Source organism: Falco peregrinus, chromosome 12, assembly GCF_023634155.1.
Source record: "Falco peregrinus isolate bFalPer1 chromosome 12, bFalPer1.pri, whole genome shotgun sequence".
Classification (NCBI taxonomy): Eukaryota; Metazoa; Chordata; class Aves; order Falconiformes; family Falconidae; genus Falco; species Falco peregrinus.
The window spans coordinates 3,199,588-3,217,639 of record NC_073732.1 but is presented as its reverse complement, the minus strand read 5'-3'; the positions used below and the strand labels follow the sequence as shown (position 1 = coordinate 3,217,639).

At 69.8% G+C, this 18,052-nt stretch overlaps 25 non-coding genes and 1 pseudogene across 25 annotated transcripts; all 26 read left to right on the top strand.

The window, feature by feature from the left end:
- The first annotated feature begins 539 nt into the window (after positions 1–539).
- Positions 540–660, top strand: LOC129785511 (5S ribosomal RNA; annotated as a pseudogene).
- Positions 661–1,223: 563 nt separating this feature from the next.
- On the top strand, positions 1,224–1,342 carry LOC129785542 (5S ribosomal RNA). The gene has a single exon (XR_008749617.1). It is a non-coding gene; the product is annotated as a 5S ribosomal RNA (ribosomal RNA).
- Positions 1,343–1,912: 570 nt separating this feature from the next.
- LOC129785541 (5S ribosomal RNA) lies at positions 1,913–2,031 on the top strand. Its single transcript, XR_008749616.1, has one exon. It is a non-coding gene; the product is annotated as a 5S ribosomal RNA (ribosomal RNA).
- A 593-nt stretch (positions 2,032–2,624) lies between these two features.
- LOC129785540 (5S ribosomal RNA) lies at positions 2,625–2,743 on the top strand. Its single transcript, XR_008749615.1, has one exon. It is a non-coding gene; the product is annotated as a 5S ribosomal RNA (ribosomal RNA).
- Positions 2,744–3,314: 571 nt separating this feature from the next.
- LOC129785502 (5S ribosomal RNA) lies at positions 3,315–3,434 on the top strand. The gene has a single exon (XR_008749579.1). It is a non-coding gene; the product is annotated as a 5S ribosomal RNA (ribosomal RNA).
- Positions 3,435–4,004: 570 nt separating this feature from the next.
- LOC129785510 (5S ribosomal RNA) lies at positions 4,005–4,122 on the top strand. Its single transcript, XR_008749587.1, has one exon. It is a non-coding gene; the product is annotated as a 5S ribosomal RNA (ribosomal RNA).
- A 570-nt stretch (positions 4,123–4,692) lies between these two features.
- Positions 4,693–4,811, top strand: LOC129785500 (5S ribosomal RNA). The gene has a single exon (XR_008749577.1). It is a non-coding gene; the product is annotated as a 5S ribosomal RNA (ribosomal RNA).
- A 571-nt stretch (positions 4,812–5,382) lies between these two features.
- Positions 5,383–5,501, top strand: LOC129785539 (5S ribosomal RNA). Its single transcript, XR_008749614.1, has one exon. It is a non-coding gene; the product is annotated as a 5S ribosomal RNA (ribosomal RNA).
- A 572-nt stretch (positions 5,502–6,073) lies between these two features.
- LOC129785538 (5S ribosomal RNA) lies at positions 6,074–6,192 on the top strand. The gene has a single exon (XR_008749613.1). It is a non-coding gene; the product is annotated as a 5S ribosomal RNA (ribosomal RNA).
- Positions 6,193–6,763: 571 nt separating this feature from the next.
- LOC129785536 (5S ribosomal RNA) lies at positions 6,764–6,882 on the top strand. The gene has a single exon (XR_008749611.1). It is a non-coding gene; the product is annotated as a 5S ribosomal RNA (ribosomal RNA).
- A 571-nt stretch (positions 6,883–7,453) lies between these two features.
- LOC129785535 (5S ribosomal RNA) lies at positions 7,454–7,572 on the top strand. Its single transcript, XR_008749610.1, has one exon. It is a non-coding gene; the product is annotated as a 5S ribosomal RNA (ribosomal RNA).
- Positions 7,573–8,142: 570 nt separating this feature from the next.
- LOC129785534 (5S ribosomal RNA) lies at positions 8,143–8,261 on the top strand. Its single transcript, XR_008749609.1, has one exon. It is a non-coding gene; the product is annotated as a 5S ribosomal RNA (ribosomal RNA).
- Positions 8,262–8,832: 571 nt separating this feature from the next.
- On the top strand, positions 8,833–8,951 carry LOC129785533 (5S ribosomal RNA). Its single transcript, XR_008749608.1, has one exon. It is a non-coding gene; the product is annotated as a 5S ribosomal RNA (ribosomal RNA).
- A 569-nt stretch (positions 8,952–9,520) lies between these two features.
- On the top strand, positions 9,521–9,639 carry LOC129785532 (5S ribosomal RNA). Its single transcript, XR_008749607.1, has one exon. It is a non-coding gene; the product is annotated as a 5S ribosomal RNA (ribosomal RNA).
- A 569-nt stretch (positions 9,640–10,208) lies between these two features.
- On the top strand, positions 10,209–10,327 carry LOC129785531 (5S ribosomal RNA). The gene has a single exon (XR_008749606.1). It is a non-coding gene; the product is annotated as a 5S ribosomal RNA (ribosomal RNA).
- A 571-nt stretch (positions 10,328–10,898) lies between these two features.
- On the top strand, positions 10,899–11,017 carry LOC129785530 (5S ribosomal RNA). The gene has a single exon (XR_008749605.1). It is a non-coding gene; the product is annotated as a 5S ribosomal RNA (ribosomal RNA).
- A 569-nt stretch (positions 11,018–11,586) lies between these two features.
- LOC129785529 (5S ribosomal RNA) lies at positions 11,587–11,705 on the top strand. The gene has a single exon (XR_008749604.1). It is a non-coding gene; the product is annotated as a 5S ribosomal RNA (ribosomal RNA).
- A 569-nt stretch (positions 11,706–12,274) lies between these two features.
- On the top strand, positions 12,275–12,393 carry LOC129785528 (5S ribosomal RNA). The gene has a single exon (XR_008749603.1). It is a non-coding gene; the product is annotated as a 5S ribosomal RNA (ribosomal RNA).
- Positions 12,394–12,961: 568 nt separating this feature from the next.
- LOC129785527 (5S ribosomal RNA) lies at positions 12,962–13,080 on the top strand. Its single transcript, XR_008749602.1, has one exon. It is a non-coding gene; the product is annotated as a 5S ribosomal RNA (ribosomal RNA).
- A 570-nt stretch (positions 13,081–13,650) lies between these two features.
- LOC129785501 (5S ribosomal RNA) lies at positions 13,651–13,769 on the top strand. Its single transcript, XR_008749578.1, has one exon. It is a non-coding gene; the product is annotated as a 5S ribosomal RNA (ribosomal RNA).
- A 568-nt stretch (positions 13,770–14,337) lies between these two features.
- LOC129785525 (5S ribosomal RNA) lies at positions 14,338–14,456 on the top strand. The gene has a single exon (XR_008749600.1). It is a non-coding gene; the product is annotated as a 5S ribosomal RNA (ribosomal RNA).
- Positions 14,457–15,026: 570 nt separating this feature from the next.
- Positions 15,027–15,145, top strand: LOC129785499 (5S ribosomal RNA). Its single transcript, XR_008749576.1, has one exon. It is a non-coding gene; the product is annotated as a 5S ribosomal RNA (ribosomal RNA).
- Positions 15,146–15,716: 571 nt separating this feature from the next.
- Positions 15,717–15,835, top strand: LOC129785524 (5S ribosomal RNA). Its single transcript, XR_008749599.1, has one exon. It is a non-coding gene; the product is annotated as a 5S ribosomal RNA (ribosomal RNA).
- Positions 15,836–16,404: 569 nt separating this feature from the next.
- LOC129785523 (5S ribosomal RNA) lies at positions 16,405–16,523 on the top strand. Its single transcript, XR_008749598.1, has one exon. It is a non-coding gene; the product is annotated as a 5S ribosomal RNA (ribosomal RNA).
- Positions 16,524–17,093: 570 nt separating this feature from the next.
- On the top strand, positions 17,094–17,212 carry LOC129785522 (5S ribosomal RNA). Its single transcript, XR_008749597.1, has one exon. It is a non-coding gene; the product is annotated as a 5S ribosomal RNA (ribosomal RNA).
- Positions 17,213–17,782: 570 nt separating this feature from the next.
- On the top strand, positions 17,783–17,901 carry LOC129785521 (5S ribosomal RNA). The gene has a single exon (XR_008749596.1). It is a non-coding gene; the product is annotated as a 5S ribosomal RNA (ribosomal RNA).
- The last annotated feature ends 151 nt before the right edge of the window (positions 17,902–18,052 follow it).

The following is an 18,052-nucleotide window of genomic DNA, read 5'->3' as shown; positions in this document are numbered from 1 at the left end:
GCGGCAGGGGGCGTTGCGGAGGCTTGGGGGCCTTGCGCGTGAGCTGGTGCTGCTTGCGCGGGTCAGGCCGGTGGGGGCGGGCGGGCGCGGTGGCGGCCTGCTGCCCCGCAGCCTCGTTGCGGAGGGCCGAAGCGTGGCCGTGGGAGCGAGCGTGGCAGCTGCCTGTTGCGAGGGCTGCCGTTAGGTAGCGGGGGGCCCGTTGCGTTGCGGCCGGTAGGTGCAGGCGTTGTTGCGCGCGTGGTGCTGGTGGTTCAGGTGTGCGCGGGGGATTGCCTGCTGCTCGCCCTGGCCCGGTGAGCGAGGAGGGCTGTAGGGCGGTGTGCGAGCAGGGTAGGTGTTTGTTGGCGCGGTCTGCATGGGCGCGGTGCGGGGCAGGTGCGTGCTGGGGGTAGTTGCGTGTGTTGCGTTGGGTGTTGGTTGTGTGTCGGGTGTGCGGGGTCGGTTGCGGGGCGCCCTGCGTCGGGGTTGGGGGTGGCTGCAGGGTTGTGCGTGAGCGTGTGTGGCGTTTGTGGAGGAGGGCTGCTGGCGGGAGAGGGGGTGCCTACGGCCATACCACCCTGAGAACGCCCGATCTCGTCTGATCTCGGAAGCTAAGCAGGGTCGGGGCCGCGTTAGTACTTGGATGGGAGACCGCCTGGGGATTACCGGGTGCTGTAGGCTTTTTACCGAGGGGCGCCTGCGGGAAGCCCCCCCCCCTTTTGCGGCAGGGGCGTTGCGGAGGCTTGGGGGCCTTGCGCGTGAGCTGGTGCTGCTTGCGCGGGTCAGGCCGGTGGGGGCGGGGCGGGCGCGGTGGCGGCCTGCTGCCCCGCAAGCCTCGTTGCGGAGGGCCGAAGCGTGGCGTGGGGAGCGAGCGTGGCAGCTGCCTGTTGCGAGGGCTGCCGTTAGGTAGCGGGGGGGCCGCTGCGTTGCGGCCGGTAGGTGCAGGCGTTGTTGCGCGCGTGGTGCTGGGTGGTTCAGGTGTGCGCGGGGGATTGCCTGCTGCTGCCCTGCCCGGTGAGCGAGGAGGGCTGTAGGGCGGTGTGCGAGCAGGGCAGGTGGTTTGTTGGCGCGGTCTGCATGGGCGCGGTGCGGGGGCAGGTGGCGTGTGTTGCGTTGGGTGTTGGTTGTGTGTCGGGTGTGCGGGGTCGGTTGCGGGCGCCCTGCGTCGGGGTTGGGGGTGGCTGCAGGGTTGTGCGTGAGCGTGTGTGGCGTTTGTGGAGAGGGCTGCTGGCGGGAGAGGGGGTGCCTACGGCCATACCACCCTGAGAACGCCCGATCTCGTCTGATCTCGGAAGCTAAGCAGGGTCGGGCCCGGTTAGTACTTGGATGGGAGACCGCCTGGGAATACCGGGTGCTGTAGGCTTTTTACCGAGGGGCGCCTGCGGGAAGCCCCCCCCCTTTTGCGGCAGGGGCGTTGCGGAGGCTTGGGGGCCTTGCGCGTGAGCTGGTGCTGCTTGCGCGGGTCAGGCCGGTGGGGCGGGCGGGGCGCGGTGGCGGCCTGCTGCCCCGCAGCCTCGTTGCGGAGGGCCGAAGCGTGGCGTGGGAGCGAGCGTGGCAGCTGCCTGTTGCGAGGGCTGCCGTTAGGTAGCGGGGGGCCGTTGCGTTGCGGCCGGTAGGTGCAGGCGTTGTTGCGCGCGTGGTGCTGGTGGTTCAGGTGTGCGCGGGGATTGCCTGCTGCTGCCCTGCCCGGTGAGCGAGGAGGGCTGTAGGGCGGTGTGCGAGCAGGGTAGGTGTTTGTTGGCGCGGTCTGCATGGGCGCGGTGCGGGGCAGGTGCGTGCTGGGGGTAGTTGCGTGTGTTGCGTTGGGTGTTGGTTGTGTGTCGGGTGTGCGGGGTCGGTTGCGGGCGCCCTGCGTCGGGGTTGGGGGTGGCTGCAGGGTTGTGCGTGAGCGTGTGTGGCGTTTGTGGAGAGGGCTGCTGGCGGGAGAGGGGGTGCCTACGGCCATACCACCCTGAGAACGCCCGATCTCGTCTGATCTCGGAAGCTAAGCAGGGTCGGGCCCGGTTAGTACTTGGATGGGAGACCGCCTGGGAATACCGGGTGCTGTAGGCTTTTTACCGAGGGGCGCCTGCGGGAAGCCCCCCCCCCTTTTGCGGCAGGGGCGTTGCGGAGGCTTGGGGGCCTTGCGCGTGAGCTGGTGCTGCTTGCGCGGGTCAGGCCGGTGGGGCGGGCGGGCGCGGGTGGCGGCCTGCTGCCCCGCAGCCTCGTTGCGGAGGGCCGAAGCGTGGCGTGGGAGCGAGCGTGGCAGCTGCCTGTTGCGAGGGCTGCCGTTAGGTAGCGGGGGGCCGTTGCGTTGCGGCCGGTAGGTGCAGGCGTTGTTGCGCGCTGGCGGGGTGGTGGGTGGTGTTGCTGGTGCTGGTGGTTCAGGTGTGCGCGGGGATTGCCTTGCTGCTGCCCTGCCCGGTGAGCGAGGAGGGCTGTAGGGCGGTGTGCGAGCAGGGCAGGTGTTTGTGGCGCGGTCTGCATGGCGCGGTGCGGGGCAGGTGCGTGCTGGGGGTAGTTGCGTGTGTTGCGTTGGGTGTTGGTTGTGTGTCGGTGTGCGGGGGTCGGTTGCGGGCGCCCTGCGTCGGGGTTGGGGTGGCTGCAGGGTTGTGCGTGAGCGTGTGTGGCGTTTGTGGAGAGGGGCTGCTGGCGGGAGAGGGGGTGCCTACGGCCATACCACCCTGAGAACGCCCGATCTCGTCTGATCTCGGAAGCTAAGCAGGGTCGGGCCCGGTTAGTACTTGGATGGGAGACCGCCTGGGAATACCGGGTGCTGTAGGCTTTTTACCGAGGGGCGCCTGCGGGAAGCCCCCCCCCTTTTGCGGCAGGGGCGTTGCGGAGGCTTGGGGGCCTTGCGCGTGAGCTGGTGCTGCTTGCGCGGGTCAGGCCGGTGGGGCGGGGCGGGGCGCGGTGGCGGCCTGCTGCCCCGCAGCCTCGTTGCGGAGGGCCGAAGCGTGGCGTGGGAGCGAGCGTGGCAGCTGCCTGTTGCGAGGGCTGCCGTTAGGTAGCGGGGGGCCGTTGCGTTGCGGCCGGTAGGTGCAGGCGTTGTTGCGCGCGTGGTGCTGGTGGTTCAGGTGTGCGCGGGGATTGCCTGCTGCTGCCCTGCCCGGTGAGCGAGGAGGGCTGTAGGGCGGTGTGCGAGCAGGGTAGGTGTTTGTTGGCGCGGTCTCATGGGCGCGGTGCGGGGCAGGTGCGTGCTGGGGGTAGTTGCGTGTGTTGCGTTGGGTGGTTGGTTGTGTGTCAGGGGTGCGGGCTCGGTTGCGGGCGCCCTGCGTCGGGGTTGGGGGTGGCTGCAGGGTTGTGCGTGAGCGTGTGTGGCGTTTGTGGAGAGGGCTGCTGGCGGGAGAGGGGGTGCCTACGGCCATACCACCCTGAGAACGCCCGATCTCGTCTGATCTCGGAAGCTAAGCAGGGTCGGGGCCCGGTTAGTACTTGGATGGGAGACCGCCTGGGAATACCGGGTGCTGTAGGCTTTTTACCGAGGGGCGCCTGCGGGAAGCCCCCCCCCTTTTGCGGCAGGGGCGTTGCGGAGGCTTGGGGGCCTTGCGCGTGAGCTGGTACTGCTTGCGCGGGTCAGGCCGGTGGGGGCGGGCGGGCGCGGTGGCGGCCTGCTGCCCCGCAGCCTCGTTGCGGAGGGCCGAAGCGTGGCGTGGGAGCGAGCGTGGCAGCTGCCTGTTGCGAGGGCTGCCGTTAGGTAGCGGGGGGCCGTTGCGTTGCGGCCGGTAGGTGCAGGCGTTGTTGCGCGCGTGGTGCTGGTGGTTCAGGTGTGCGCGGGGATTGCCTGCTGCTGCCCTGCCCGGTGAGCGAGGAGGGCTGTAGGGCGGTGTGCGAGCAGGGCAGGTGTTTGTGGCGCGGTCTGCATGGGCGCGGTGCGGGGCAGGTGCGTGCTGGGGGTAGTTGCGTGTGTTGCGTTGGGTGTTGGTTGTGTGTCGGGTGTGCGGGGGTCGGTTGCGGGCGCCCTGCGTCGGGGTTGGGGGTGGCTGCAGGGTTGTGCGTGAGCGTGTGTGGCGTTTGTGGAGAGGGCTGCTGGCGGGAGAGGGGGTGCCTACGGCCATACCACCCTGAGAACGCCCGATCTCGTCTGATCTCGGAAGCTAAGCAGGGTCGGGCCCGGTTAGACTTGGATGGGAGACCGCCTGGGAATACCGGGTGCTGTAGGCTTTTTACCGAGGGGCGCCTGCGGGAAGCCCCCCCCCTTTTGCGGCAGGGGCGTTGCGGAGGCTTGGGGGCCTTGCGCGTGAGCTGGTGCTGCTTGCGCGGGTCAGGCCGGTGGGGCGGGCGGGGCGCGGTGGCGGCCTGCTGCCCCGCAGCCTCGTTGCGGAGGGCCGAAGCGTGGCGTGGGAGCGAGCGTGGCAGCTGCCTGTTGCGAGGGCTGCCGTTAGGTAGCGGGGGGCCGTTGCGTTGCGGCCGGTAGGTGCAGGCGTTGTTGCGCGCGTGGTGCTGGTGGTTCAGGTGTGCGCGGGGATTGCCTGCTGCTGCCCTGCCCGGTGAGCGAGGAGGGCTGTAGGGCGGTGTGCGAGCAGGGTAGGTGTTTGTTGGCGCGGTCTGCATGGGCGCGGTGCGGGGCAGGTGCGTGCTGGGGGTAGTTGCGTGTGTTGCGTTGGGTGTTGGTTGTGTGTCGGGTGTGCGGGGTCGGTTGCGGGCGCCCTGCGTCGGGGTTGGGGGTGGCTGCAGGGTTGTGCGTGAGCGTGTGTGGCGTTTGTGGAGAGGGCTGCTGGCGGGAGAGGGGGTGCCTACGGCCATACCACCCTGAGAATGCCCGATCTCGTCTGATCTCGGAAGCTAAGCAGGGTCGGGCCCGGTTAGTACTTGGATGGGAGACCGCCTGGGAATACCGGGTGCTGTAGGCTTTTTACCGAGGGGCGCCTGCGGGAAGCCCCCCCCCTTTTGCGGCAGGGGCGTTGCGGAGGCTTGGGGGCCTTGCGCGTGAGCTGGTGCTGCTTGCGCGGGTCAGGCCGGTGGGGGCGGGCGGGCGCGGTGGCGGCCTGCTGCCCCGCAGCCTCGTTGCGGAGGGGCCGAAGCGTGGCGTGGGAGCGAGCGTGGCAGCTGCCTGTTGCGAGGGCTGCCGTTAGGTAGCGGGGGGCCGTTGCGTTGCGGCCGGTAGGTGCAGGCGTTGTTGCGCGCGTGGTGCTGGTGGTTCAGGTGTGCGCGGGGATTGCCTGCTGCTGCCCTGCCCGGTGAGCGAGGAGGGCTGTAGGGCGGTGTGCGAGCAGGGCAGGTGTTTGTTGGCGCGGTCTGCATGGGCGCGGTGCGGGGCAGGTGCGTGCTGGGGGTAGTTGCGTGTGTTGCGTTGGGTGTTGGTTGTGTGTCGGGTGTGCGGGGTCGGTTGCGGGCGCCCTGCGTCGGGGTTGGGGGTGGCTGCAGGGTTGTGCGTGAGCGTGTGTGGCGTTTGTGGAGAGGGCTGCTGGCGGGAGAGGGGGTGCCTACGGCCATACCACCCTGAGAACGCCCGATCTCGTCTGATCTCGGAAGCTAAGCAGGGTCGGGCCCGGTTAGTACTTGGATGGGAGACCGCCTGGGAATACCGGGTGCTGTAGGCTTTTTACCGAGGGGTGCCTGCGGGAAGCCCCCCCCCTTTTGCGGCAGGGGCGTTGCGGAGGCTTGGGGGCCTTGCGCGTGAGCTGGTGCTGCTTGCGCGGGTCAGGCCGGTGGGGCGGGCGGGGCGCGGGTGGCGGCCTGCTGCCCCGCAGCCTCGTTGCGGAGGGCCGAAGCGTGGCGTGGGAGCGAGCGTGGCAGCTGCCTGTTGCGAGGGCTGCCGTTAGGTAGCGGGGGGGCCGTTGCGTTGCGGCCGGTAGGTGCAGGCGTTGTTGCGCGCGTGGTGCTGGTGGTTCAGGTGTGCGCGGGGATTGCCTGCTGCTGCCCTGCCCGGTGAGCGAGGAGGGCTGTAGGGCGGTGTGCGAGCAGGGCAGGTGTTTGTTGGCGCGGTCTGCATGGGCGCGGTGCGGGGCAGGTGCGTGCTGGGGGTAGTTGCGTGTGTTGCGTTGGGTGTTGGTTGTGTGTCGGGTGTGCGGGCTCGGTTGCGGGCGCCCTGCGTCGGGGTTGGGGGTGGCTGCAGGGTTGTGCGTGAGCGTGTGTGGCGTTTGTGGAGAGGGCTGCTGGCGGGAGAGGGGGTGCCTACGGCCATACCACCCTGAGAACGCCCGATCTCGTCTGATCTCGGAAGCTAAGCAGGGTCGGGCCCGGTTAGTACTTGGATGGGAGACCGCCTGGGAATACCGGGTGCTGTAGGCTTTTTACCGAGGGGCGCCTGCGGGAAGCCCCCCCCCCTTTTGCGGCAGGGGCGTTGCGGAGGCTTGGGGGCCTTGCGCGTGAGCTGGTGCTGCTTGCGCGGGTCAGGCCGGTGGGGCGGGCGGGCGCGGTGGCGGCCTGCTGCCCCGCAGCCTCGTTGCGGAGGGCCGAAGCGTGGCGTGGGAGCGAGCGTGGCAGCTGCCTGTTGCGAGGGCTGCCGTTAGGTAGCGGGGGGCCGTTGCGTTGCGGCCGGTAGGTGCAGGCGTTGTTGCGCGCGTGGTGCTGGTGGTTCAGGTGTGCGCGGGGATTGCCTGCTGCTGCCCTGCCCGGTGAGCGAGGAGGGCTGTAGGGCGGTGTGCGAGCAGGGTAGGTGTTTGTTGGCGCGGTCTGCATGGGCGCGGTGCGGGGCAGGTGCGTGCTGGGGGTAGTTGCGTGTGTTGCGTTGGGTGTTGGTTGTGTGTCGGGTGTGCGGGGTCGGTTGCGGGCGCCCTGCGTCGGGGTTGGGGGGTGGCTGCAGGGTTGTGCGTGAGCGTGTGTGGCGTTTGTGGAGAGGGCTGCTGGCGGGAGAGGGGGTGCCTACGGCCATACCACCCTGAGAACGCCCGATCTCGTCTGATCTCGGAAGCTAAGCAGGGTCGGGCCCGGTTAGTACTTGGATGGGAGACCGCCTGGGAATACCGGGTGCTGTAGGCTTTTTACCGAGGGGCGCCTGCGGGAAGCCCCCCCCCTTTTGCGGCAGGGGCGTTGCGGAGGCTTGGGGGCCTTGCGCGTGAGCTGGTGCTGCTTGCGCGGGTCAGGCCGGTGGGGGCGGGCGGGCGCGGTGGCGGCCTGCTGCCCCGCAGCCTCGTTGCGGAGGGCCGAAGCGTGGCGTGGGAGCGAGCGTGGCAGCTGCCTGTTGCGAGGGCTGCCGTTAGGTAGCGGGGGGCCGCTGCGTTGCGGCCGGTAGGTGCAGGCGTTGTTGCGCGCGTGGTGCTGGTGGTTCAGGTGTGCGCGGGGATTGCCTGCTGCTGCCCTGCCCGGTGAGCGAGGAGGGCTGTAGGGCGGTGTGCGAGCAGGGCAGGTGTTTGTTGGCGCGGTCTGCATGGGCGCGGTGCGGGGCAGGTGCGTGCTGGGGGTAGTTGCGTGTGTTGCGTTGGGTGTTGGTTGTGTGTCGGGTGTGCGGGGTCGGTTGCGGGGCGCCCTGCGTCGGGGTTGGGGGTGGCTGCAGGGTTGTGCGTGAGCGTGTGTGGCGTTTGTGGAGAGGGCTGCTGGCGGGAGAGGGGGTGCCTACGGCCATACCACCCTGAGAACGCCCGATCTCGTCTGATCTCGGAAGCTAAGCAGGGTCGGGCCCGGTTAGTACTTGGATGGGAGACCGCCTGGGAATACCGGGTGCTGTAGGCTTTTTACCGAGGGGCGCCTGCGGGAAGCCCCCCCCCTTTTGCGGCAGGGGCGTTGCGGAGGCTTGGGGGCCTTGCGCGTGAGCTGGTGCTGCTTGCGCGGGTCAGGCCGGTGGGGCGGGCGGGGCGCGGTGGCGGCCTGCTGCCCCGCAGCCTCGTTGCGGAGGGCCGAAGCGTGGCGTGGGAGCGAGCGTGGCAGCTGCCTGTTGCGAGGGCTGCCGTTAGGTAGCGGGGGGCCGTTGCGTTGCGGCCGGTAGGTGCAGGTGTTGTTGCGCGCGTGGTGCTGGTGGTTCAGGTGTGCGCGGGGATTGCCTGCTGCTGCCCTGCCCGGTGAGCGAGGAGGGCTGTAGGGCGGTGTGCGAGCAGGGTAGGTGTTTGTTGGCGCGGTCTGCATGGGCGCGGTGCGGGGCAGGTGCGTGCTGGGGGTAGTTGCGTGTGTTGCGTTGGGTGTTGGTTGTGTGTCGGGTGTGCGGGGTCGGTTGCGGGCGCCCTGCGTCGGGGTTGGGGGTGGCTGCAGGGTTGTGCGTGAGCGTGTGTGGCGTTTGTGGAGAGGGCTGCTGGCGGGAGAGGGGGTGCCTACGGCCATACCACCCTGAGAACGCCCGATCTCGTCTGATCTCGGAAGCTAAGCAGGGTCGGGCCCGGTTAGTACTTGGATGGGAGACCGCCTGGGAATACCGGGTGCTGTAGGCTTTTTACCGAGGGGCGCCTGCGGGAAGCCCCCCCCCCTTTTGCGGCAGGGGCGTTGCGGAGGCTTGGGGGCCTTGCGCGTGAGCTGGTGCTGCTTGCGCGGGTCAGGCCGGTGGGGCGGGCGGGCGCGGTGGCGGCCTGCTGCCCCGCAGCCTCGTTGCGGAGGGCCGAAGCGTGGCGTGGGAGCGAGCGTGGCAGCTGCCTGTTGCGAGGGCTGCCGTTAGGTAGCGGGGGGGCCGTTGCGTTGCGGCCGGTAGGTGCAGGCGTTGTTGCGCGCGTGGTGCTGGTGGTTCAGGTGTGCGCGGGGATTGCCTGCTGCTGCCCTGCCCGGTGAGCGAGGAGGGCTGTAGGGCGGTGTGCGAGCAGGGCAGGTGTTTGTTGGCGCGGTCTGCATGGGCGCGGTGCGGGGCAGGTGCGTGCTGGGGGTAGTTGCGTGTGTTGCGTTGGGTGTTGGTTGTGTGTCGGGTGTGCGGGGTCGGTTGCGGGCGCCCTGCGTCGGGGTTGGGGGTGGCTGCAGGGTTGTGCGTGAGCGTGTGTGGCGTTTGTGGAGAGGGCTGCTGGCGGGAGAGGGGGTGCCTACGGCCATACCACCCTGAGAACGCCCGATCTCGTCTGATCTCGGAAGCTAAGCAGGGTCGGGCCCGGTTAGTACTTGGATGGGAGACCGCCTGGGAATACCGGGTGCTGTAGGCTTTTTACCGAGGGGCGCCTGCGGGAAGCCCCCCCCCTTTTGCGGCAGGGGCGTTGCGGAGGCTTGGGGGCCTTGCGCGTGAGCTGGTGCTGCTTGCGCGGGTCAGGCCGGTGGGGCGGGGCGGGCGCGGTGGCGGCCTGCTGCCCCGCAGCCTCGTTGCGGAGGGCCGAAGCGTGGCGTGGGAGCGAGCGTGGCAGCTGCCTGTTGCGAGGGCTGCCGTTAGGTAGCGGGGGGCCGTTGCGTTGCGGCCGGTAGGTGCAGGCGTTGTTGCGCGCGTGGTGCTGGTGGTTCAGGTGTGCGCGGGGATTGCCTGCTGCTGCCCTGCCCGGTGAGCGAGGAGGGCTGTAGGGCGGTGTGCGAGCAGGGCAGGTGTTTGTGGCGCGGTCTGCATGGGCGCGGTGCGGGGCAGGTGCGTGCTGGGGGTAGTTGCGTGTGTTGCGTTGGGTGTTGGTTGTGTGTCGGGTGTGCGGGGTCGGTTGCGGGCGCCCTGCGTCGGGGTTGGGGGTGGCTGCAGGGTTGTGCGTGAGCGTGTGTGGCGTTTGTGGAGAGGGCTGCTGGCGGGAGAGGGGGTGCCTACGGCCATACCACCCTGAGAACGCCCGATCTCGTCTGATCTCGGAAGCTAAGCAGGGTCGGGCCCGGTTAGTACTTGGATGGGAGACCGCCTGGGAATACCGGGTGCTGTAGGCTTTTTACCGAGGGGCGCCTGCGGGAAGCCCCCCCCCTTTTGCGGCAGGGGCGTTGCGGAGGCTTGGGGGCCTTGCGCGTGAGCTGGTGCTGCTTGCGCGGGTCAGGCCGGTGGGGCGGGCGGGCGCGGTGGCGGCCTGCTGCCCCGCAGCCTCGTTGCGGAGGGCCGAAGCGTGGCGTGGGAGCGAGCGTGGCAGCTGCCTGTTGCGAGGGCTGCCGTTAGGTAGCGGGGGGCCGTTGCGTTGCGGCCGGTAGGTGCAGGCGTTGTTGCGCGCGTGGTGCTGGTGGTTCAGGTGTGCGCGGGGATTGCCTGCTGCTGCCCTGCCCGGTGAGCGAGGAGGGCTGTAGGGCGGTGTGCGAGCAGGGCAGGTGTTTGTTGGCGCGGTCTGCATGGGCGCGGTGCGGGGCAGGTGCGTGCTGGGGGTAGTTGCGTGTGTTGCGTTGGGTGTTGGTTGTGTGTCGGGTGTGCGGGGTCGGTTGCGGGCGCCCTGCGTCGGGGTTGGGGGTGGCTGCAGGGTTGTGCGTGAGCGTGTGTGGCGTTTGTGGAGAGGGCTGCTGGCGGGAGAGGGGGTGCCTACGGCCATACCACCCTGAGAACGCCCGATCTCGTCTGATCTCGGAAGCTAAGCAGGGTCGGGCCCGGTTAGTACTTGGATGGGAGACCGCCTGGGAATACCGGGTGCTGTAGGCTTTTTACCGAGGGGCGCCTGCGGGAAGCCCCCCCCCTTTTGCGGCAGGGGCGTTGCGGAGGCTTGGGGGGCCTTGCGCGTGAGCTGGTGCTGCTTGCGCGGGTCAGGCCGGTGGGGCGGGCGGGCGCGGTGGCGGCCTGCTGCCCCGCAGCCTCGTTGCGGAGGGCCGAAGCGTGGCGTGGGAGCGAGCGTGGCAGCTGCCTGTTGCGAGGGCTGCCGTTAGGTAGCGGGGGTCCGTTGCGTTGCGGCCGGTAGGTGCAGGCGTTGTTGCGCGCGTGGTGCTGGTGGTTCAGGTGTGCGCGGGGATTGCCTGCTGCTGCCCTGCCTGGTGAGCGAGGAGGGCTGTAGGGCGGTGTGCGAGCAGGGTAGGTGTTTGTTGGCGCGGTCTGCATGGGGCGCGGTGCGGGGCAGGTGCGTGCTGGGGGTAGTTGCGTGTGTTGCGTTGGGTGTTGGTTGTGTGTCGGGTGTGCGGGCTCGGTTGCGGGCGCCCTGCGTCGGGGTTGGGGGTGGCTGCAGGGTTGTGCGTGAGCGTGTGTGGCGTTTGTGGAGAGGGCTGCTGGCGGGAGAGGGGGTGCCTACGGCCATACCACCCTGAGAACGCCCGATCTCGTCTGATCTCGGAAGCTAAGCAGGGTCGGGCCCGGTTAGTACTTGGATGGGAGACCGCCTGGGAATACCGGGTGCTGTAGGCTTTTTACCGAGGGGCGCCTGCGGGAAGCCCCCCCCCTTTTGCGGCAGGGGCGTTGCGGAGGCTTGGGGGCCTTGCGCGTGAGCTGGTGCTGCTTGCGCGGGTCAGGCCGGTGGGGCGGGCGGGCGCGGGTGGCGGCCTGCTGCCCCGCAGCCTCGTTGCGGAGGGCCGAAGCGTGGCGTGGGAGCGAGCGTGGCAGCTGCCTGTTGCGAGGGCTGCCGTTAGGTAGCGGGGGGCCGTTGCGTTGCGGCCGGTAGGTGCAGGCGTTGTTGCGCGCGTGGTGCTGGTGGTTCAGGTGTGCGCGGGGATTGCCTGCTGCTGCCCTGCCCGGTGAGCGAGGAGGGCTGTAGGGCGGTGTGCGAGCAGGGCAGGTGTTTGTGGCGCGGTCTGCATGGGCGCGGTGCGGGGCAGGTGCGTGCTGGGGGTAGTTGCGTGTGTTGCGTTGGGTGTTGGTTGTGTGTCGGGTGTGCGGGGTCGGTTGCGGGCGCCCTGCGTCGGGGTTGGGGGTGGCTGCAGGGTTGTGCGTGAGCGTGTGTGGCGTTTGTGGAGAGGGCTGCTGGCGGGAGAGGGGGTGCCTACGGCCATACCACCCTGAGAACGCCCGATCTCGTCTGATCTCGGAAGCTAAGCAGGGTCGGGCCCGGTTAGTACTTGGATGGGAGACCGCCTGGGAATACCGGGTGCTGTAGGCTTTTTACCGAGGGGCGCCTGCGGGAAGCCCCCCCCCTTTTGCGGCAGGGGCGTTGCGGAGGCTTGGGGGCCTTGCGCGTGAGCTGGTGCTGCTTGCGCGGGTCAGGCCGGTGGGGCGGGCGGGGCGCGGTGGCGGCCTGCTGCCCCGCAGCCTTGTTGCGGAGGGCCGAAGCGTGGCGTGGGAGCGAGCGTGGCAGCTGCCTGTTGCGAGGGCTGCCGTTAGGTAGCGGGGGGCCGTTGCGTTGCGGCCGGTAGGTGCAGGCGTTGTTGCGCGCGTGGTGCTGGTGGTTCAGGTGTGCGCGGGGATTGCCTGCTGCTGCCCTGCCCGGTGAGCGAGGAGGGCTGTAGGGCGGTGTGCGAGCAGGGTAGGTGTTTGTTGGCGCGGTCTCATGGGCGCGGTGCGGGGCAGGTGCGTGCTGGGGGTAGTTGCGTGTGTTGCGTTGGGTGTTGGTTGTGTGTCAGGTGTGCGGGCTCGGTTGCGGGCGCCCTGCGTCGGGGTTGGGGGTGGCTGCAGGGTTGTGCGTGAGCGTGTGTGGCGTTTGTGGAGAGGGCTGCTGGCGGGAGAGGGGGTGCCTACGGCCATACCACCCTGAGAACGCCCGATCTCGTCTGATCTCGGAAGCTAAGCAGGGTCGGGCCCGGTTAGTACTTGGATGGGAGACCGCCTGGGAATACCGGGTGCTGTAGGCTTTTTACCGAGGGGCGCCTGCGGGAAGCCCCCCCCCTTTTGCGGCAGGGGCGTTGCGGAGGCTTGGGGGCCTTGCGCGTGAGCTGGTACTGCTTGCGCGGGTCAGGCCGGTGGGGCGGGCGGGCGCGGTGGCGGCCTGCTGCCCCGCAGCCTCGTTGCGGAGGGCCGAAGCGTGGCGTGGGAGCGAGCGTGGCAGCTGCCTGTTGCGAGGGCTGCCGTTAGGTAGCGGGGGGCCGTTGCGTTGCGGCCGGTAGGTGCAGGCGTTGTTGCGCGCGTGGTGCTGGTGGTTCAGGTGTGCGCGGGGATTGCCTGCTGCTGCCCTGCCCGGTGAGCGAGGAGGGCTGTAGGGCGGTGTGCGAGCAGGGCAGGTGTTTGTGGCGCGGTCTGCATGGGCGCGGTGCGGGGCAGGTGCGTGCTGGGGGTAGTTGCGTGTGTTGCGTTGGGTGTTGGTTGTGTGTCGGGTGTGCGGGGTCGGTTGCGGGCGCCCTGCGTCGGGGTTGGGGGTGGCTGCAGGGTTGTGCGTGAGCGTGTGTGGCGTTTGTGGAGAGGGCTGCTGGCGGGAGAGGGGGTGCCTACGGCCATACCACCCTGAGAACGCCCGATCTCGTCTGATCTCGGAAGCTAAGCAGGGTCGGGCCCGGTTAGTACTTGGATGGGAGACCGCCTGGGAATACCGGGTGCTGTAGGCTTTTTACCGAGGGGCGCCTGCGGGAAGCCCCCCCCCTTTTGCGGCAGGGGCGTTGCGGAGGCTTGGGGGCCTTGCGCGTGAGCTGGTGCTGCTTGCGCGGGTCAGGCCGGTGGGGCGGGCGGGCGCGGGTGGCGGCCTGCTGCCCCGCATCCTCGTTGCGGAGGGCCGAAGCGTGGCGTGGGAGCGAGCGTGGCAGCTGCCTGTTGCGAGGGCTGCCGTTAGGTAGCGGGGGGCCGTTGCGTTGCGGCCGGTAGGTGCAGGCGTTGTTGCGCGCGTGGTGCTGGTGGTTCAGGTGTGCGCGGGGATTGCCTGCTGCTGCCCTGCCCGGTGAGCGAGGAGGGCTGTAGGGCGGTGTGCGAGCAGGGTAGGTGTTTGTTGGCGCGGTCTGCATGGGCGCGGTGCGGGGCAGGTGCGTGCTGGGGGTAGTTGCGTGTGTTGCGTTGGGTGTTGGTTGTGTGTCGGGTGTGCGGGGTCGGTTGCGGGCGCCCTGCGTCGGGGTTGGGGGTGGCTGCAGGGTTGTGCGTGAGCGTGTGTGGCGTTTGTGGAGAGGGCTGCTGGCGGGAGAGGGGGTGCCTACGGCCATACCACCCTGAGAACGCCCGATCTTGTCTGATCTCGGAAGCTAAGCAGGGTCGGGCCCGGTTAGTACTTGGATGGGAGACCGCCTGGGAATACCGGGTGCTGTAGGCTTTTTACCGAGGGGCGCCTGCGGGAAGCCCCCCCCCTTTTGCGGCAGGGGCGTTGCGGAGGCTTGGGGGCCTTGCGCGTGAGCTGGTGCTGCTTGCGCGGGTCAGGCCGGTGGGGCGGGCGGGCGTGGTGGCGGCCTGCTGCCCCGCAGCCTCGTTGCGGAGGGCCGAAGCGTGGCGTGGGAGCGAGCGTGGCAGCTGCCTGTTGCGAGGGCTGCCGTTAGGTAGCGGGGGGCCGCTGCGTTGCGGCCGGTAGGTGCAGGCGTTGTTGCGCGCGTGGTGCTGGTGGTTCAGGTGTGCGCGGGGATTGCCTGCTGCTGCCCTGCCCGGTGAGCGAGGAGGGCTGTAGGGCGGTGTGCGAGCAGGGCAGGTGTTTGTGGCGCGGTCTGCATGGGCGCGGTGCGGGGCAGGTGCGTGCTGGGGGTAGTTGCGTGTGTTGCGTTGGGTGTTGGTTGTGTGTCGGGTGTGCGGGGTCGGTTGCGGGCGCCCTGCGTCGGGGTTGGGGGTGGCTGCAGGGTTGTGCGTGAGCGTGTGTGGCGTTTGTGGAGAGGGCTGCTGGCAGGAGAGGGGGTGCCTACGGCCATACCACCCTGAGAACGCCCGATCTCGTCTGATCTCGGAAGCTAAGCAGGGTCGGGCCCGGTTAGTACTTGGATGGGAGACCGCCTGGGAATACCGGGTGCTGTAGGCTTTTTACCGAGGGGCGCCTGCGGGAAGCCCCCCCCCTTTTGCGGCAGGGGCGTTGCGGAGGCTTGGGGGCCTTGCGCGTGAGCTGGTGCTGCTTGCGCGGGTCAGGCCGGTGGGGCGGGCGGGCGCGGGTGGCGGCCTGCTGCCCCGCAGCCTCGTTGCGGAGGGCCGAAGCGTGGCGTGGGAGCGAGCGTGGCAGCTGCCTGTTGCGAGGGCTGCCGTTAGGTAGCGGGGGGCCGCTGCGTTGCGGCCGGTAGGTGCAGGCGTTGTTGCGCGCGTGGTGCTGGTGGTTCAGGTGTGCGCGGGGATTGCCTGCTGCTGCCCTGCCCGGTGAGCGAGGAGGGCTGTAGGGCAATGTGCGAGCAGGGTAGGTGTTTGTTGGCGCGGTCTGCATGGGCGCGGTGCGGGGCAGGTGCGTGCTGGGGGTAGTTGCGTGTGTTGCGTTGGGTGTTGGTTGTGTGTCGGGTGTGCGGGGTCGGTTGCGGGCGCCCTGCGTCGGGGTTGGGGGTGGCTGCAGGGTTGTGCGTGAGCGTGTGTGGCGTTTGTGGAGAGGGCTGCTGGCGGGAGAGGGGGTGCCTACGGCCATACCACCCTGAGAATGCCCGATCTCGTCTGATCTCGGAAGCTAAGCAGGGTCGGGCCCGGTTAGTACTTGGATGGGAGACCGCCTGGGAATACCGGGTGCTGTAGGCTTTTTACCGAGGGGCGCCTGCGGGAAGCCCCCCCCCCTTTTGCGGCAGGGGCGTTGCGGAGGCTTGGGGGCCTTGCGCGTGAGCTGGTGCTGCTTGCGCGGGTCAGGCCGGTGGGGGCGGGCGGGCGCGGTGGCGGCCTGCTGCCCCGCAGCCTCGTTGCGGAGGGCCGAAGCGTGGCGTGGGAGCGAGCGTGGCAGCTGCCTGTTGCGAGGGCTGCCGTTAGGTAGCGGGGGGCCGTTGCGTTGCGGCCGGTAGGTGCAGGCGTTGTTGCGCGCGTGGTGCTGGTGGTTCAGGTGTGCGCGGGGATTGCCTGCTGCTGCCCTGCCCGGTGAGCGAGGAGGGCTGTAGGGCGGTGTGCGAGCAGGGCAGGTGTTTGTTGGCGCGGTCTGCATGGGCGTGGTGCGGGGCAGGTGCGTGCTGGGGGTAGTTGCGTGTGTTGCGTTGGGTGTTGGTTGTGTGTCGGGTGTGCGGGGTCGGTTGCGGGCGCCCTGCGTCGGGGTTGGGGGTGGCTGCAGGGTTGTGCGTGAGCGTGTGTGGCGTTTGTGGAGAGGGCTGCTGGCGGGAGAAGGGGTGCCTACGGCCATACCACCCTGAGAACGCCCGATCTCGTCTGATCTCGGAAGCTAAGCAGGGTCGGGCCCGGTTAGTACTTGGATGGGAGACCGCCTGGGAATACCGGGTGCTGTAGGCTTTTTACCGAGGGGCGCCTGCGGGAAGCCCCCCCCCTTTTGCGGCAGGGGCGTTGCGGAGGCTTGGGGGCCTTGCGCGTGAGCTGGTGCTGCTTGCGCGGGTCAGGCCGGTGGGGCGGGCGGGCGCGGTGGCGGCCTGCTGCCCCGCAGCCTCGTTGCGGAGGGCCGAAGCGTGGCGTGGGAGCGAGCGTGGCAGCTGCCTGTTGCGAGGGCTGCCGTTAGGTAGCGGGGGGCCGTTGCGTTGCGGCCGGTAGGTGCAGGCGTTGTTGCGCGCGTGGTGCTGGTGGTTCAGGTGTGCGCGGGGATTGCCTGCTGCTGCCCTGCCCGGTGAGCGAGGAGGGCTGTAGGGCGGTGTGCGAGCAGGGCAGGTGTTTGTTGGCGCGGTCTGCATGGGCGCGGTGCGGGGCAGGTGCGTGCTGGGGGTAGTTGCGTGTGTTGCGTTGGGTGTTGGTTGTGTGTCGGGTGTGCGGGGTCGGTTGCGGGCGCCCTGCGTCGGGGTTGGGGGTGGCTGCAGGGTTGTGCGTGAGCGTGTGTGGCGTTTGTGGAGAGGGCTGCTGGCGGGAGAGGGGGTGCCTACGGCCATACCACCCTGAGAACGCCCGATCTCGTCTGATCTCGGAAGCTAAGCAGGGTCGGGCCCGGTTAGTACTTGGATGGGAGACCGCCTGGGAATACCGGGTGCTGTAGGCTTTTTACCGAGGGGCGCCTGCGGGAAGCCCCCCCCCTTTTGCGGCAGGGGCGTTGCGGAGGCTTGGGGGCCTTGCGCGTGAGCTGGTGCTGCTTGCGCGGGTCAGGCCGGTGGGGCGGGCGGGGCGCGGTGGCGGCCTGCTGCCCCGCAGCCTCGTTGCGGAGGGCCGAAGCGTGGCGTGGGAGCGAGCGTGGCAGCTGCCTGTTGCGAGGGCTGCCGTTAGGTAGCGGGGGGCCGTTGCGTTGCGGCCGGTAGGTGCAGGCGTTGTTGCGCGCGTGGTGCTGGTGGTTCAGGTGTGCGCGGGGATTGCCTGCTGCTGCCCTGCCCGGTGAGCGAGGAGGGCTGTAGGGCGGTGTGCGAGCAGGGTAGGTGTTTGTTGGCGCGGTCTGCATGGGCGCGGTGCGGGGCAGGTGCGTGCTGGGGGTAGTTGCGTGTGTTGCGTTGGGTGTTGGTTGTGTGTCGGGTGTGCGGGGTCGGTTGCGGGCGCCCTGCGTCGGGGTTGGGGGTGGCTGCAGGGTTGTGCGTGAGCGTGTGTGGCGTTTGTGGAGAGGGCTGCTGGCGGGAGAGGGGGTGCCTACGGCCATACCACCCTGAGAACGCCCGATCTCGTCTGATCTCGGAAGCTAAGCAGGGTCGGGCCCGGTTAGTACTTGGATGGGAGACCGCCTGGGAATACCGGGTGCTGTAGGCTTTTTACCGAGGGGCGCCTGCGGGAAGCCCCCCCCCTTTTGCGGCAGGGGCGTTGCGGAGGCTTGGGGGCCTTGCGCGTGAGCTGGTGCTGCTTGCGCGGGTCAGGCCGGTGGGGCGGGGCGGGCGCGGTGGCGGCCTGCTGCCCCGCAGCCTCGTTGCGGAGGGCCGAAGCGTGGCGTGGGAGCGAGCGTGGCAGCTGCCTGTTGCGAGGGCTGCCGTTAGGTAGCGGGGGGCCGTTGCGTTGCGGCCGGTAGGTGCAGGCGTTGTTGCGCGCGTGGTGCTGGTGGTTCAGGTGTGCGCGGGGATTGCCTGCTGCTGCCCTGCCCGGTGAGCGAGGAGGGCTGTAGGGCGGTGTGCGAGCAGGGCAGGTGTTTGTTGGCGCGGTCTGCATGGGCGCGGTGCGGGGCAGGTGCGTGCTGGGGGTAGTTGCGTGTGTTGCGTTGGGTGTTGGTTGTGTGTCGGGTGTGCGGGGTCGGTTGCGGGCGCCCTGCGTCGGGGTTGGGGGTGGCTGCAGGGTTGTGCGTGAGCGTGTGTGGCGTTTGTGGAGAGGGCTGCTGGCGGGAGAGGGGGTGCCTACGGCCATACCACCCTGAGAACGCCCGATCTCGTCTGATCTCGGAAGCTAAGCAGGGTCGGGCCCGGTTAGTACTTGGATGGGAGACCGCCTGGGAATACCGGGTGCTGTAGGCTTTTTACCGAGGGGTGCCTGCGGGAAGCCCCCCCCCTTTTGCGGCAGGGGCGTTGCGGAGGCTTGGGGGCCTTGCGCGTGAGCTGGTGCTGCTTGCGCGGGTCAGGCCGGTGGGGCGGGCGGGCGCGGTGGCGGCCTGCTGCCCCGCAGCCT